Source organism: Schistocerca gregaria, chromosome 7, assembly GCF_023897955.1.
Source record: "Schistocerca gregaria isolate iqSchGreg1 chromosome 7, iqSchGreg1.2, whole genome shotgun sequence".
In the NCBI taxonomy this organism is placed as follows: domain Eukaryota; kingdom Metazoa; phylum Arthropoda; class Insecta; order Orthoptera; family Acrididae; genus Schistocerca; species Schistocerca gregaria.
The window spans coordinates 450,515,831-450,527,307 of record NC_064926.1 but is presented as its reverse complement, the minus strand read 5'-3'; the positions used below and the strand labels follow the sequence as shown (position 1 = coordinate 450,527,307).

The 11,477-nt window shown below is 39.7% G+C and overlaps 1 non-coding gene across 1 annotated transcript; it reads left to right on the top strand.

Moving 5' to 3' along the window:
* The first annotated feature begins 10,554 nt into the window (after positions 1–10,554).
* Positions 10,555–10,627, top strand: Trnaa-cgc (transfer RNA alanine (anticodon CGC)). Its single transcript has one exon. It is a non-coding gene; the product is annotated as a tRNA-Ala (tRNA).
* The last annotated feature ends 850 nt before the right edge of the window (positions 10,628–11,477 follow it).

Genomic DNA, 11,477 nt, shown 5'->3' with positions numbered 1-11,477 from the left:
CATATGTCATCCTTCGATCCATTGTAGAACTTGGAAACCCATTCAGGGAATATTCGTTCACATTTTTGTTGAACGCAGTTGGTTTTTACCATCCTGTATTAAAACATTTCCTTTTATCAATAGTGCAATTTATAAACAATGTTTTGTGAGTAGAATAAAATTTCTAATGGTAAACTTAACTGCTTTTTCGACGTTATTTTACCAGATAACTAAAAATAGGAAAGCCTTGAACCCCTTCCACTAAATTTAGTTAGTATTAAGATTCTTTTACAGGGAGTGCAGTGGAGCTGATGCTGAAATCATTAAGTATTTGGTTATATCATCGCTAGTCTCACTGAACTCTTCTGAATTCTACATGGCATGTGTGGTCTGGCGTCTCCTTACCAGCAACAAGTCCCAGGTTCAAACTAGTCAATTCCCTAAAAAACACGCTCAGAGCGTCGTTGCGCGAAAGTGGTAGGGAGACACGACTTGGAACAGACAGACACCACGCAGAATGTTAGAAGTGGCCAATAATGATTTGATAAAAATTTTCCTAATTACAATCACAAAGATATCAAATGCACACACTTATTGATGCAATGTTGGTCAAAAGCAAAAATTGTTCTCATAAAGGCAGTCCTCATCATTCATCACAATAGTAATTAGTTTTCTTTTTTTTTCCTCAAAGTCTGAGCAGTAAAAGAAAATTTACACGGAAGTAATGGATTTCCATGCAGTCTTGAGGAAGTAGTGTTGTCCTTCCAACGGAAAGACAGTGCTGTCTCTTGACATGCAGACAGGTAATGGGTCACATCGGAGCAAACCCACAGCAGAGTCAGTCGAAGGTTTGAAGAATATTGGTAGGTAGGTCATCATAGAGCAGACCCACTGTTCTCCTGGTAGAGAGTATGGTACTAGGGGGCCATCAAAGGTGCAGACCCGCTGCAGGCCTTGTAGATACAGCCAGCAGCCATCTGTTGCGACTGTTCAGGTGCACAATCACCATCGAAGAGTCTTGCGGACAATATAGCAAGTCCATTGATTAATTAGCTTTACGTTTCATAAAAGGTATCATAAAAATCATTAGATATAAATGAAAGAGTCGGAAGCAAATGGGTATAAGTATACTTCTTATAATTTTGATAAGACTGAAGTCACTTGTACCTCTTTCCTTCTGACATCCTCAAATAAGACAGTTGTGCTCAATTTCATTTGTTTTGCTAATTTTATATCATCTCCAAGTACATTAAATTTTAAAACAAGTTTAATGGGGCAAATGCATCCTTTCACAATTTTGAACAATTTTTTTGAAATCAGGAGTCAGACTGCTAGTTGATATTCTCATCACAGCCTGCAAATTACTATCTGTTAAACAGCTTCGGTACTTTCTCTTGTTGATTTTCAAGCAAGAAAAACTTTATTCACAAATATACGTCGATCCAAATATGGAGAACATTTCGCATGCAAATTTCTTGATACATGGAAATTTTTCAGCTGACAAAGATTTATAAAAGTCAACTAAAGCTACAGCACTAAACATTTCTTTCACTGCGTGATGTGCCCGCATGTCAATCAGTTCAGGTTGCAGCTCCTGTGGTGCAGTGTCAGTATCAGCAGTGATGGGATACGATAAAACATTAAATTGAGGCTGTTTTCTTAAAATCCTGAAATCTTGTAGTGAACTCAGCTTCTAAACTCTACAGATAATCCCTAATCTTAGCTGAAACACTTCCAGGTACCTTCTGTTTCTCTAGTAAAGGGAAATGACAAAATTTGCCTTCATTTACTTGCCTTCGAAAACAGATCTAGTTTTTTTTTTTAAATGCATTGACATGTGTCCACATTTCAAGAGCAAACAACCCCTTTCCCTGCAATGTCACATTCAGCTCACTCAGTTTTTCAAAAATATCAGCTGTGAACATCATCTCATACCTCCACTCTTCACATCCTACTTTTGCAACTAAATCATGAGATACCTCCTTAGGGTAAAGAAATAAAATAATTTCATCCTGTAATGCCCAGACTCTTTTTAATCCTTTGCCCAAGCTCAACCACCTCACACTGTTACGGTAAATTACATCTTCATGTTGTGCCCCCATCTCCTCAAGAAGAGATTTGAACTGTCTGTCATGGAATGCCCTTGCTCTTGTTAAGTCGGCTGTTTAGGTTTTCTTATTGGTAACGCCACGTAGCGCTCTGTATGAAAATCAGTAGCTGTGCTGTGTGCAGTCTGTGGCTGGTTTGCATTGTTGTCTGCAATTGTAGTGTTGGGCAGCAGCAGCTGTATGCTAACACCGCGTAGCGTTGCGCAGTTGGAGGTGAGCCGCCAGCAGTGGTGGACGTGGGGAGAGAGATGGCGGAGTTTTCAAATTTGTAAGACTGGATGTCATGAACTGCTATATATATTTTGACTATTAAGGTAAATACATTGTTTGTTCTGTATTAAAATCTTTCATTTGCTAACTATGCCTATCAGTAGTTAGTGCCTTCAGTAGTTTGAATCTTTTATTTAGCTGGCAGTAGCTGTATTGCAGTAGCTTGAGTAACGAAGATTTTTGTGAGGTAAGTGATTTGTGAAACTTATAGGTTAATGTTAGTCAGGGCCATTCTTTCGTAGGGATTTTTGGAAGTCATATTGCGTTGCGCTAAAAAAATATTGTGTGTCAGTTAACGCACAGTCTTGTATACATTTTTCTAAGGGGACGTTTCATATGTCAAGCCTTAGCCGAGGATACCGCACTGGAATCTTCTGATTTTTTTCTTGTAGTTTGTGTAATTAGTGTAGCTTTTGTTTATTGCTAGTGCGTAATCATAGACAGAATTTCCTTTGTAGTTGCAGTCTTTCATTGTTGTACAGTAAAATAGTTGTGGCATGCATTTAGTTTTGCACGAAGTATTTCGCATCTGCGGTTGCAATTAACTAGATATTATTTTCAGTGCTATGTTAATGTGTTCTCTTATTTTTGCTCTTCAAATTGTGCTTTTTTGTGTTATCGTGTGAAATTTTGTGACAATAATGGTGTGTGAAAAACGTAATACTAGGCTCCAAAGTAAACTGAGAAATGACAGTGAAGACGAAAGCAGTGTGTTAGCGCCACAATGTAATGAATTAACAAATGTTCAAAGTAGTAATTTGGTAACTGTGCATAGGGAAATGGAGCGGGTTGCAAATAATGGTGTAGGCAGTGAAACAATTAGTGAACAGGGAAGCATTGTCGATCGATCGGTCGGCAACAGCTCGCCTCAGGATTCTGAAATGACAGGACACAATCTTGCAAATACTGTAGATTCAGGTCTTGCGTCTTCACCATTTTCTCAAATAAGTCAAGACACATTTTCTGTTTTTCAAACTGCGAATATTGCCAGTTCAAATGCATTGCCGAATAGCACTAAGGAACATGTTTCAGACACCAGTGCATTGTTATTACAATTAATGCAACAAATGGGACAAAAGCTTCAAAAGTTAGACACAATGGAACAAAATCTTCAAAAGTTAGACACAATGGAACAAAATCAGAGACAAACACAGCAAAAGCTTCAAAAGTTAGACACAATGGAACAAAATCTTCAAAAGTTAGACTCAATGAAACAAAAGCTTCAAAATTTAGACTTAGTGGAACATACGCTTGAACAAACACTACTGAATTACATAAAATCGAATCGAAATGTCAAAAAGTCTGTAATGACGTAAAAACACAAATTTGTGAGCATTTTCAACCTATTTTTTCACGCCATGAAAATGCATTACAGAATCACGAAAGCAGCCATAAAAGAACTGCCAACTATTGTTCATGAAAATCATGAGACCTTGCAAGCTAAATGACTCATTTGCATCTACCGATTCGGATACGCAACTTGCAAAAACTCAAGAGAATTTAAAGGACACAGTATATACTCTGATAATTGGTTCAGAAAGACACATGGAGGAAATTAGTTCACTATCTGATAAAGTAGCCGAACTTTCAGATCAGTTCACTAACTTATCTACAAAGGTAGATGATGATCTGAATGACACAAAACCTGTAGCCTTCACTGACACTGAAGAGTATGAACAAATTAGAAAATTCAAACAGAATCAAAATCAAATCAACACACAGTACAAAGGAGAAATGCGGGAAGTACAAGATCAGTTGGCTCAAGTAATACAAGAATTACATATTTCAGAGGACACTCGCGCCCCAGTACGGGAAGAGGGACATAGAAATACAGAACAACCACAAAATAATGACACAGGACATTTCGGAAATCATGAAAGAAATTGTCAAGGTACACCAATTTTGAGATGGAACCGCCGAAACGACGTAACAATGACCGACATGCGACTCGCCGACATGATCATTTTGACTATAAGCTGTTCATTACTACACGTAAATTCAAAACATTTAAGAATTCCGGCAACGACATTCATCCACAAGCGCGGCTTCATCAATTCTCTCATTGTTTTCCTTCTAACTGGTCATTACAGCACAGATTAGAATTTATGTGTGACTACTTAGAGAAAGATACAGCTGTAAGAATGCGATCGGGCATTCACGATTGTCACAGTGAAGGAGAATTTTTTCATGCTTCCCTCTCAGCATATTGGTCTCAAGCTACACAAGACCGAGTAAAACACAGCATCATTATGACGAAATATTTCGAACAATCTGAATTTTCCAGTCTTGTGAAATATTTTGAAGACATGTTACATAAGAATCAATATCTTTCAAACCCATACAGCCCCACAGAACTCATCCACATTTGCTTAATTAAATTGCCTGAACATTTACGACTATGATTTTGGCGGGATGTTGCAAAGATGACATTGAAGCTTTTCAGGGACTGCTACAAGAACTGGAAATTGACACTGACAATCGCGGGACGTGAAAACAGGAGCACAAAATTACAGGTCACACCTGTCACAATTCCGCGATGACAGAAATAATACACGACAAGGCTATTCGTACAACATAAATTGTGACCAAAACAGACACCACCCGTATGACAACCGTTGGCAGAGTAGTAATAATTACATGGAAAGATCACCTCTCCGCGGTACTGACTATCACAGAGACAATAAGAGAAACAGACACTATGGAAACCAAAATAACTATGATCAAGGGAGACAGAATAACTTCAGACGCAACGGCCCATCGCATTACGATTCCGGGAGAAATTCTCCACCACATGACCGACAAACAAGAAACTATGTAAACTACCGACAAAACGACAGAGCTGAATTCCATCGGAACTGGTGAGCTTCAAACAGGTCAGTGCCTTCTCGTCAAGGTGAATTTGTAGAAGTTAAGTCTCCAAATCCCAATAACGACGCGCGCCATCAAAGAGACAGGCAATGACTCGCACCGCAGGCAGCCACCTGCGCCGGCTGGCTCAGAGAAAAAAAACATAGACGCTAAGCTTGAGAAAAATTTTACTGTTCTTTACCGACATATACCTCATGATAACTGCATTCAAGTTCAAACTCTGAGTACTATAAAGGGTAAAAGATTTCACCAAATTTCACATGTAAAACCGTTTATTGAAATATAATCTGCTTTTTAACTTTGTCTTTGCCATAAAATATTTCACTTCACATTTCTAGTATTCTTTGTCACACTGAGAAACTGTTAACATGCAACAATGTTCTGAAGTTAACTATCCAGTCTAGAACCTATGGAACATATTTAGACAGTATTTACGAGTGCATTGTTATAGTGAACAGACGTCACAGTGTTATTGTGTGTGTACATACTTGCTTGTTAGTTGCACGATTACGTAACGACTATAAGGCTTACATACTTAGAACATTTACCAGTACTGCTAATGAGATTTTAATGCAACATTTTGGTTTACTTGAAAATACATTCTTTATTTGAAGTACATTCGGTGAGATTAAAGATGACTTAGCATTTGATTTCTCTGATAGCTACACGATTATATCACGACGCTACTAATATGTGACACGATTTACATTGTTGCTTTTGCGGTGTATCGTTTTATATCTGCACAGTTTTTCTGTATTATTCTGGAAAGTAAAACATGTTTTAATAGTAACTTTTGTGGTAGAGCTACAATGAGACAGCCTTTATCGTAGCACAACAATACGTTACATTATAGTACTTTCTTGATCACGGTAAGGTACGTAATAACTACGATATCTATACGGAAAGCATTTCACCTTCGTTTATGATGAGGTAACTACATTGACTTGAGCAGAACTTTGCTTACAGAGGACGATAACTACGACAGTTCCACAGAATTATCTTACAGCAAAACGCACATTTAGCACTACAGGGCACGCATTTGAGTGATTAATTTGGTACTTAAACCATTTATTTTTCAAGATTGTTGAATTACAAAGAAAGTTTTTTGTGATACATTTCATTCCATTGCTGTAATCTGCAACACCTGAGGATATAATTACATTAATCCTCAGGGGGGTACACGCTTACTTTGTGTACCATGTGTATGGCAAGCACAAGGAGCCCTAGCTAATATGGTATTTGCTTATACAACTTGAGACATCGGTACCATATTTCTCTAACACATTAATTACAGAGCTATCTGATCATTTAACTGGGAGAGACAAACATTCATTTTACTACATCAGTGACAGATGTTTACATAATTACACAGTTGGATAACTTCACACTTACGAAATTGTATTTTGTCTGTACTTTGTGAACTGTTCATATTTTTTTGGAACCATTGTGATACTATAAGAGCTTTGAATGACATGTTTGGTATGGGATCATGATTGTTAAAGTGCGTTTGAGGCAGATGACACTTTTGACATGAGCAGAGAATTTTTTTAGGTTTTGAAATTATTGCAGAAAGCTATGACGTTTTTGAGATTTGACTGAGGTGTTATGATATTATTGCGAGGACGATGTGAATTATGCTGCTAAGGTATGTTTAAGCTGATGCTATATGAGTTATTTGGTTATGCCACGTATCTGTTATGATGAAATAATGAAGAAGTATCGACGAATATGTATATGTGTAATAAGGTAAGAAATAATGAGTAGTGGTTAGGGACTCTGGTTTGTGAAAAAGGATGTTGGAAACCGAAAATCGTACTTTAAGGGTTATGAAATGTATGTAAATGCGTGAACGTATTACAATGCCGACGAAAATTTTTTGGACATTGTTATATTTATAGGATTTTATTTTCTACACATTTGTAACGCAAATTCTCAACCTGTGAATATATTTTTATATGAGACTGTCACTGTAGTGGAAACTGCTGTGGTCAATATTTCAGTAAGAAAGGTAAGTGGCCTTGACATAATGCGTTTTGGGCTCCCAGCTGAGAGATAGTCGTCTGACAAAAGAAAGCCATTAGGTGAAAAAAAACGGAGGCCATTATCTTCGCTGTTGACATTTCTTTGTCGAAAGCATCGCAAATACGACACGCCCAAACTAGAAAACATAATATTACTCTGTGGAGCTCTTAATTTATGATATTTACTGAAATGAAATGATGAGAAACATTTCACGGATATTGTCTTGCTAGTTGAAAGATTGTTTACTGCATTATGAAACGCCATATTGCTAGTGAATGATGTTTCACGCCTTGTTTTGCCTATTTTGTTTAATACCTAGTTTCTAGCTGCACTGCAGCATTGGTTACTATAAAATTTAATGGATGTACTAATATAAATATTTCATGCCTACAGATCCAGTAAATAATAACTTTATGATGTACTTAAAAAAAAGAAGGAGCTCAAAAAGACATTTCCCTTCACAGGAATTGCATACAGAATTTTCTTTTTAAGTACATGGTAATATTTTTTTACAATAAGTTTTTGTGGTGCACCACTTTAATTATATAGACATTAAGATGTGAATATACATTTCCCTTATCTGCATTGTTGTCTTTAGTGTACTATTTTTTCTGCTTGTGGGTTTGTCATGTTTAGGTATAAGTTATTACATTTATTGCTACTTGCTTTGCTTACTTGCATTTTTTTGTCATTGCTGTTTGTATTAATTGTTTTTTGCTGCTGCATTGCCTCGTCCCTTAGTTTAGCATCTGAGCTCAGTAGGTATAAGTTAGCTTAAGAGGGAGTAGACTATATAAGAGAATGAGATATGATGAATTGGAAGGAATGCATTGAGAAGCTATAAGAAAATGGTTTGGCCAAAAAAGTATTTTGAAAGAGGATAGGAAAAAAAAGTAGGGTTTAGGGACAACAGGTTTAGGTAGAATTTTCTTGGAAACAAATGATGAGATAAGATGATGGAAAATAAATAATGAGGTAAGAAATATGTGAACATATAAATACAAAAAGCATGCTTTGATAGGATGTTTTTGGTGGAAACAAATGTTGAAATAAGACGAAAGATCTATGGAATGAAGTTTTGGGTTGGACTGCAGTACCAAATGATACCCTGAAAACAAACCCTGTCCTTTCCTTTTGTGTTATCCCACTATGTGTTTGTGTACCCTTGCGTATTTATTTTCTTCCTATCTCTGTGTACTGTTTCATAGAATTTTTTCTCTTCTAATACTAAGCTACATTCACTATGATGAGGAATACTGCTATCCTCAAATATAATTTGCATTAATAACATGTTATTTACTTCGTAAAGATGTTTACACATTATTTATTCTGTTTCGCTCTAATGCTCATGTGTGAAATTGATGTTTCAAAAGTTATTCTGATCTTTTATGTACAGTCCTGGAAATGGAAAAAAGAACACATTGACACCGGTGTGTCAGACCCACCATACTTGCTCCGGACACTGCGAGAGGGCTCTACAAGCAATGATCACACGCACGGCACAGCGGACACACCAGGAACGGCGGAGTTGGCCGTCGAATGGCGCTAGCTGCGCAGCATTTGTGAACCGCCGCCGTCAGTGTCAGCCAGTTTGCCGTGGCATACGGAGCTCCATCGCAGTCTTTAACACTGGTAGCATGCCGCGACAGCGTGGACGTGAACCGTATGTGCAGTTGACGAACTTTGAGCGAGGGCATATAGTGGGCATGCGGGAGGCCGGGTGGACGTACCGCCGAATTGCTCAACATGTGGGGTGTGAGGTCTCCACAGTACATCGATGTTGTCGCCAGTGGTCGGCGGAAGGTGCATGTGCCCGTCGACCTGGGACCGGACCGCAGCGACGCACGGATGCACGCCAAGACCGTAGGATCCTACGCAGTGCCGTAGGGGACTGCACCGCCACTTCCCAGCAAATTAGGGACACTGTTGCTCCTGGGGTATCAGCGAGGACCATTCGCAACCGTCTCCATGAAGCTGGGCTACGGTCCCGCACACCGTTAGGCCGTCTTCCGCTCACGCCCCAACATCGTGCAGCCCGCCTCCAGTGGTGTCGCGACAGGCGTGAATGGAGGGACGAATGGAGACGTGTCGTCTTCAGCGATGAGAGTCGCTTCTGCCTTGGTGCCAAAGTGGTCGTATGCGTGTTTGGCGCCGTGCAGGTGAGCGCCACAATCAGGACTGCATACGACCGAGGCACACAGAGCCAGCACCCGGCATCATGGTGTGGAGAGCGATCTCCTACACTGGCCGTACACCTCTGGTGATCGTCGAGGGGACATTGAATAGTGCACGGTACATCCAAATCGTCATCGAACCCATCGTTCTACCATTCCTAGACCGACAATGGAACTTGCTGTTCCAAGAGGACAATGCACGTCCGCATGTATCCCGTGCCACCCAACGTGCTCTAGAAGGTGTAAGTCAACAACCCTGGCCAGCAAGATCTCAGGATCTGTCCCCCATTGAGCATGTTTGGGACTGGATGAAGCGTCGTCTCATGTGGTCTGCACGTACAGCACGAACGCTGGTCCAACTGAGACGCCAGGTGGAAATGGCATGGCAAGCCATTCCACAGGACTACATCCAGCATCTCTACGATCGTCTCCATGGGAGAATAGCAGCCTGCATTGGTGCGAAAGGTGGATATACACTGTACTAGTGCCGACATTTTGCATGGTCTGTTGCCTGTGTCTATGTGCATGTGGTTCTGTCAGTGTGATCATGTGATGTATCTGACCCCAGGAATGTGTCAATAAAGTTTCCCCTTCCTGGGACAATGAATTCACAGTGTTCTTATTTCAATTTCCAGGAGTGTATTTACTTATGTCATAATTCCTCTAACACTGATGTATTTGTTATTTCGATTCTTTTGTAAAGCCTGTATTACTGCAAATGTTATCTGTAATATTATGTTCTTTAATGATATATTTTGTACCTTTGTTATTGTATTCTTATGTTATAAAATTGTAATTGACACCAGTTGATCAAATTAAGTAATTTGTAAATTACATTTCACTGCACGCGTTTCTGTTGGTCACAGTATATGGAGAATATGTGAGAAGAAAAACTGATAGTGTTTGCACGTGTGTTAATAATTCAGCAAGGGACTGGACAACAGCATTGCTGGTTCTAAGGACAATTCCAAAAACTTTGTGCGTGCACAAGTGGTGGTTTATGGACTTGCTGTATTCTCCGCAAGACTCTTCGATGGTGATTGTGCACCTGAACAGTCGCAACATATGGCTGCTGGCTATGTCTACAAGGACTACAATGGGTCTACACCTTTGATGACTCACCTATACCACCGAGCGAGGTGGTGCAGTGGTTAGCACACTGGACTCGCATTCGGGAGGACGACGGTTCAATCCCGTCTCCGGCCATCCTGATTTAGGTTTTCCGTGATTTCCCTAAATCGTTTCAGGCAAATGCCGGGATGGTTCCTTTGGAAGGGCACGGCCGATTTCCTTCCCTAACCTGAGCTTTTGCTCCGTCTCTAATGACGCCGTTGTCGATGGGACGTTAAACACTAACCACCACCACCATCACCAATACCATTATTTCTACAAGGACTGCAGTGGGTCTGCACCTCTGGTGGCCCACCAATACCATAATCTCTACCAGGACTACAATGGGTCTGCTCTGTGTTGACCTACCTACCAATATTATTCAAAACTTCGACTGACTCTGCTGTGGGTTTGCTCTGTTGTGGGCCATTACCTGCCTGCATGTCAATAGTCAGCACTGTCTTTCCGTTGGAAGGACAACACTACTTCTTCAAGACTGCATGCAAATCCACTACTTCCATGTGCATTTTCTTTTACTACTCAGACTTTGCGAGAAACACTGCAATTTTACTTTGATGAATGATCAGGACTGTCTTTATGGACTGTGAGAAAATTTTAGCTTTTGACCAACATTGTATCGATAAGTGTGTGCATTTCATTTCTTTGTTATTGTAATTATGAAAAAAATTTTCAAATCTGTATTGGCCAGTGCGCAAAACAATTTGTAATTTTTTTTGTGGGGAGCATGGGGGCTATGTAAGTATGCTCTTTAGATTTTCTTATTGGTAACGCCACGTAGCGCTCTTTATGAAAATCACTAGCTGTGCCGTGTGCAGTCTGTGGCTGGTTTGCATTGTTGTCTGCCATTGTAGTGTTACGCAGCAGCAGCTGTATGCTAACAGCACGTAGCGTTGCGCAGTTGGAGGTGAGCCGCCAGCAGTGGTGG